The 6,871-nt window shown below is 35.7% G+C and overlaps 1 long non-coding RNA gene across 1 annotated transcript; it reads right to left on the bottom strand.

The window, feature by feature from the left end:
• Positions 1-814: 814 nt before the first annotated feature.
• On the bottom strand, positions 815-5,503 carry LOC106030542 (uncharacterized). The gene is made up of 3 exons (XR_001203813.3): positions 5,413-5,503; positions 3,537-3,616; positions 815-2,783 (listed from the first exon to the last, which is right to left on the bottom strand). It is a non-coding gene; the product is annotated as an uncharacterized lncRNA (long non-coding RNA).
• Positions 5,504-6,871: the final 1,368 nt, after the last annotated feature.

The raw sequence follows: 6,871 nt of genomic DNA, 5'->3' as shown, positions 1-6,871 counted from the left end.
TTGTTTATTACAAATGGACATTCATGTTACTTACTCAGGAAATTTGGACAGCTGTGATATGTTTCAGAGAGGAGACATAACAGAAGGCAGAGAGGAACTGCTGTGGGCTGACCATAACTGCCCATTTCCCATTCCCCCTGCTCCAATCAGGGAGGGGATGGGTAGGTAGAAGAGCTGGGAAAGAAGGAGCTGGGAATGAAGTTGAGCCTGAGAAAAAGTGGGAGGTAGGTGTTGTTTTATTTATTTTTTCTTTGTTTTAGACAAAATCTATTTTAAATAGATAATAAATTAAACTAGTAATTAATTAAATTAATTCTCGCCAAGTCAAGTATGGTTTGCCTATGACAGTAATTGGTCAGTGATCCCCCTGTCTTTATATCAACTTATGAGCTTTTTCATCCTATTTTCTCTCCCTGTCCTCTTGGGGATGGGGAGTGAATGAGCAGTTTGGTGGTCATCTAACTGAAGTCCAAGGTTAACCTATCCTTTACTTAGTACTTTTTTGAAGTTGTTTCTCCAAATCAATACACAATCAACGTAATGGAAAAATTATCTGGATATCTATTGGTTTAAAGTTGGGTGGATGATGCCAAAGTAGATGAGTTGGCTGTATTTACACCCCTTGGGCAGCCAGTTCCAGGTGCACACCGTCTCAGGTGAAGGCAAGTTGGTGTCTTGCTTCCTCAGTGAGAGGGACTGAAAAAAACGTACTTTCAACATCAGTTGTAACCCACCAGGTATATTTTTTGGCTCTTTGCTTGTGCAAGAATTGCAACATGTCTGGAACCACAGCAGATAATGGAGATGTGATTTCATTCAAAGCTAACACCTACTGGTAACTGCCATTCTCCAGTAAGATTCTTTACATGCCATACATGACTGTTGTAAGGTGAATGAGTCTTTGAGACCACTCCTTGTTTTACCAGGTAATCAATTATTTTTATTATTATTATTATTTCATTGGCTGCCCCGTGGTTAGTTTAATAATGCTTTCAGCAACTTTTTCTTGGGTTGCCAAGGGAACAACTGCTGGTTCTATCTCACAGAATCACAGATTGGCAAAGGTTGGAAGGGACCTCTGGTGATCATCTTGTCCAACCCCGTACTCAAGCAGGGCCACATAAATCAGGTTGTTCAGGACCTTGTCTGGACAGCTTTTGAAGATCTCCGGGGATGAAGACTTCTCAGCCTCCCTGGGCAACCCGTGCCAGTGCTCTGTCACCCAATAGTAAAGCGTTTTCTAATGTTCAGTCAGAACCTCCTGTGTATCAGTTGGTGCCCATTGCTTCATATCCTGGCATTGGGCACCACTGAAAAGAGCCTGGCTCCATCCTCACTGCATCCTTCCTTTGGGTCTTTATATACAGAGATAACATTCCCACTGAGCCTTCTCTTCTCTGTGCTGAAGAGTCCCAGCTCTCTCAGCTTTCTCTCCAGTCCCTCAGTCATCTTTGTGGTCCTTTACTGGACTCTCTCCTTGATCAACACATCTCTTTCTGTACCCAAGCTGTTATAAATAATGCCTGTTGTGAACAAAACAGTCTCAGCTTGGAGGATATAGTTTAATTTATTGCCAACTAACACAGAATTTTGATTACTGATTGAGGTATTAAATAAATAAAGACAATTAGGAAAGACCTCTCATCCCCTTTTGCCAGGCTCAAATTCAGTCACTTTTCCAACTCCCTTTCCAGTCTTAGTTCACCTTATTTTGACAGTGGGTTATACTCAGTCAATCCCAAATTCTTATGTTGATGTGACAAGGATGACAGGAGGTTGGGGTTGGTGAGTTTTTCAACACTTCTTGCTTCTATTTGTTTTCCTCTGCCCCAGTGAGTATTGTCCATGATTGATTGTGGTCCCTCATGTTGTCTGTGCCCTAGTGGGGCATTCACTTATTACCACATTTCCTCAGAGATGTCTGTGCTTTAGCATTGCTAATCCATAGTCTGCAATCCCTCAGGAATGTACACTGTCTGGAATCTTTCTGAAAATGCATTTTCAGCTATGTCCCCAATATTTCCTTCATCTAGTTCCCTCCGCAGAGTCTGTTGCTCTTTCTTGAACACATCAAAGCCATGACACTGGGGCTCCACTGGCTGGTTGTGGTTTCGATGCATAATGAGATGCTCACACTGGTGTACAAGCCAGCTGGAACTGGCTGTGACAGGTACAGGGCCATTCATGGCCTCTTTCCATACCAGTCACAACTGCTGTGCTTACACCAAAACACCACTAATGTAGTACAACAGTAGAACTATTTTTTTAAGCAATACAATGTTATATACTCCAGAGTACAAAGATTTAATATTGATTACATCTTATCTACATTGCAACTTCTTTATGGAACTTATTTAACACTGATAATGTGACTACATGTGTTCTATTTGTCTTTAAAATGACTTGCTTAAATTGATCCACAACAAAAAGCAACTTTAAGAATCATGTCTTTAAGTATAGGCCCTTTTACTAGTAGGTGCTTCTTTGTGTCAGTGGAGCCTCAAAAATTAATAAAAAACAGTACATTGCTGTTCTAGTTTCTGATGAAGAGGTAAGGTTCTCTAGGATTTGAGACCCTCTTATGATTTGATTTCTTTTTTCAAATGCTGTTCTTTGCTCCTTTTTTCCATGTCACTATATATTAAAGATTCTCAAGAGTACATATTTAGAAACTCAAGTAGTTAAGATAATCACCTCTAAAAATTGTGGGGGTCAGTTCTCATTCAACAGTCTGGATTCCTTTACTTGTTCTCAAAGTTCAAGCGAAAGCTGGAGACCACCACCTGTCAAGATATGAAGAATGGAGCAATTTCACACTAATATTCAATTTATCTGCCTTCTGTCTAAAATTCTTCCACTGAATCTGCACATGAATTTCGATTTCCTTGGTGTCATTTTTACCCACCTAATAAATGAATGTATTGGCCGTAAACTTGGTAGAACTGTGTAACCCCATGTTTTCTGGTAATTTTCCACAAATAGGCATTCAGTTTTTCCCTTAAATATATATATATATATAGTCAAGATTGTCAGTGACTGAATGGTTCATCTGGCTCAATATGACAGAATTCATTTTTATATTATAAAAAGTGAGCATTATTTCTCTGCGGAAGTTGGATGGCATACTCATGTTGTTGATAATGATATTGACTTTTCAATGCTATTTGAAGTGGTTTGGGATAATTATAGTCTTCAAGTTACTGAAAGATTTTGTTTGCTTTTTAACAAACACTGATGTGTCTCTGTAGGCTTTCTACTTTCTACTACAATTCTATCTCTTAAGCTGCTTCTGGGCAAATATTCCTACTTCAGTTTACTCTATAGGTGTCTTATCTTCTTTCTATTTGGAAATATTTTTCTTGGATTATAGCTATTTTTGCACTGTCTTTCTTAAACTCTGTTTTATGTGACTTTTTTTTTTTTTAAATTAGATCCTCCAGTTAGAAGTAGATGGCAGAACACATGAATTTGTAAGCATTTAGTACCCATACTGCAACTTGATTTTGAGTAAAAAGAGTATTTCTTTTCAGTCTTACCCTGAGTGTGATCACATATTCTACTCTTCTACTGTTATTTCTATCAACCACTTTGTCCTTTTTCCCTGAACAATGAAGTACTAGGGAGAAACAAATGAGAAGAAGAAAAAAAAAAAAAGCTTTATTCCTATTATTTCATATATTGCTACCAGACTATTGTCTATGCAAATTTTAACTTATGGAAATTCAGGATACGCTAGAAGTTGACTTTTCCTACAGTGCATGTTTGCTGTCCTCCAAAGTTCTTCCTTGTGCATTGATCAAACACTTCTTAACTCTGAGTTATTACAATTTTTTTTATTTTGAAAAAATAGTTGAAAAAGAAAGCCAAGAAACGATGTAAAGGCATCAGCATATACAAAAACATTTTAGACTTCAGTATCATACATTTGTTAACCTAAGCTGGTAAGTTTCAGTCTCTAGAGAAACAATTGACTCGTTAAGATGTGAATTCAGATGTGGATGCTCTGAGGATTTCTTATTCTTATTGTAAATTAGTCCTCTGAACAGAAAAAGGAGAAAACCAAATACCAAAGCTGCATTATCTATTACTTCATTCATACTAGTGTATATTCCTTAATGAAAATATAAAAGAAATGTTAAAACGAGTTCCATTTCACTAGTCTAACAGAGCTTAGCTTTCCACTTTTTAAAGAAATTTATATTCTAAAGTGAAATTACCATTTCTTTTAAGATGAGCACAAAAAAATCATTTTCAAGGAGAATCACCAAAGTCTCTTGTCATCAAAGGGACAGAGCTGGTAGCTCTAATTCAGAGTAGCTTGCTTGGAAATATTAATTTTGATATCATTTTGACATTGCTCTGCAAGCAGTTAAGGCTAATAATGTTATTTTATAGTGGACCAAAGGCAGTTCTCTGCATAATGGCCTAAGCATATTCATTGTATAATTCAACACCTGATTGAAAAAAAAAATACTTTAAATATATCTAAACCATTTGTGTCTTTTCTTCAGGAAGTAATAGCAGAGACACATCAAGAAAGAAAATTATTGATTATTTTATCTCTTTTACTCATCTATTTGCTTTATATGGTTTCAGGAATTCTATACCTAAGAGTATGATTATGGAATGGCCCCTGTTTGCAGGCAGGAGAACTTAAAATTCTTTCAGACTTCAAAAATCCTGATATGAAGCTGAGGAAAGTGGTCTTGTGTATTTTTTGTTTTTAGTATATATACTTTATGTTTCTCCATCCCTCCATAAAGTTGCACAGTTCAGAGTGTCTTCCATGATACAGAATGTAGTGAGATCTCATTTAAATCACCATGGACCTGCCTGAATCTCTGATTAGACTGCTCAAATGAAAAATTACATGTGTGTGTAGGTGTCTGTCAGTCAACAATTAACTGTCACCACTGTATGTGTACGTATTATATATAATCCACAGACAAAAAAAAAAAAGTAGTAATATTGGTAATGTGCATTGGTAAAGGAAGAGTAAATAGCATTTTGCTGTTGGTTTACATTGCTTTTTTACCTTTGAAGAATATTTTTCTATATGTTTTCTTACATTTGAGGAATTATCAATTCTAGAACACTGAAATACGAAGCTGCCAGAGAACATTCTCTTCGTAATGCCTAATGATATGAAGATATGAAGTATCAACCTTTTAAAAATAAAATTATTTTAACCCTTGAGGTTAGATTTGTTACCATGCCAAAGCAATTCAGACCCCAGTAAAGCTGCACTGAAGTTATTCTACATTTTCAGGGCAGAGCAGACAGTCAAGGCAGATTGATGAATCTAGTCTTTGTAACTGACTTTACAAAAGCTTTAGAGGGCTGCAGAGTCAAGTAGAAGCAGAGCTGCAAAGTAAAAGCAGAACTATGTGAGAGCTAAGCAGAGAAACTCACATTTTGGAGTTCCTCTATATGTCACTGAGTTAAAGGATTTCCTTTTGTTTTTCTCCTCTCATTTGCCTGCCACCTTGTGCTTTGGACAAAAGGAAGTCATGAGTAACCATTCAAGATTATGGCAGCAAAAAAAACCACATCACCTTTGAGGAGCATTAACTACCACACACTGAGCATTCTTGAAATAATCTTTTTTTTTTCTTTTTTGTGTTCCTGAGTCATCTCATTATAAAGACTGTTTTGTGATGTTCAATTCTAAAGAAAAAATATTTAACCATCCAATGGCACTTCTTGCTTTAATTTGCTGAGAGGAGCTAATTGGTAATTCATATGAAAAAAAAAAAAAAAAAGAAGACACTGGAACAGACCCAACAATTCCTAAAGGGAATGTTTAAATTTTTAAATAATTTATATGATTTATTTCCTAGTATCGTTTCACTAGAAGTTATTTCAATGGGTTAGGCCATATACTTGGGAAAAATGTATGTTTTACTTTTCAAACAAAGCTAATAAGCAGAAACTCTGATTTAAGCACAAAACTGGATCCCAACCATCCTTTCTCTGATTCACAGGATTTTCATTCTGGAGTTTTTAGAAATTCATTACTTAATGATCTAACCATCTCTGGCATCATAACTGTATGAACTAAGAAAACCAAAAAATCATGTACTAAGTAGAGAAGTCCTACAATTTCAGACTCGTCTTAGGAAGAAAAAAAAGTAAATTTCTTCTAAGTATGTCTTATTATATCAGTCTTTATTTTTATCAATATCTATATCTTTATCTATAGCATCTATATTTATCTATGCTTTGGTTTCCTGTATAATAAGTGTAGAGATTCCTTAAGAGGATGGTTCAACACGTTAAATTAAAGTCATCTTCATTTAGAAAGAAGCTGTCTCTCTCATTGACTAAGAAGACAGTTGTGGAGGTTATCCTTTTTCTACTCCACCTCCTGCCAAGTGTTAGCGACTCTGAAAAAGAAAACCCACTAATCCACTTAAAATGGACTTATAATGGATATTTTATAGAAGTATAAAAATAAGCCAATAACATAACATAAAATTATTTAGATTAAATATTATTTAAGCTCTTTGGATTCTGACCTTAGTTAATTAGCTAACATAGTGTTTAAAGTCCCTTTCAAAACATGGTGCAAAAACCATATTTCCTAAGTTGTTGAAAGATTAATTTGAAAATTTTCCATATTCAAAGAACAGGGACTATTCATTTATTGTAAGTTCACACAGTTATTGAGGTGTACATAGGAGAGGCTTATACTTGTATATGAGTGAATATCAACTTTTGTTGTAGGTACGATACCTTAACAGAAAAAAAACCTTCTGGAGTGAATTTATAGTTCTACTGTCAGGAAAACATTGAGGCAGGACAATGTAGTTCTTAATCATAGAATCATAGAATATCCTAGGTTGGAAGGGACCAACAAGGACCACTGAGT

This window comes from Anser cygnoides, chromosome 2, assembly GCF_040182565.1.
Source record: "Anser cygnoides isolate HZ-2024a breed goose chromosome 2, Taihu_goose_T2T_genome, whole genome shotgun sequence".
NCBI lineage: Eukaryota > Metazoa > Chordata > Aves > Anseriformes > Anatidae > Anser > Anser cygnoides.
The sequence above is the reverse complement of the archived record's forward strand: the minus strand, read 5'-3'. Positions and strand labels throughout refer to the sequence as shown.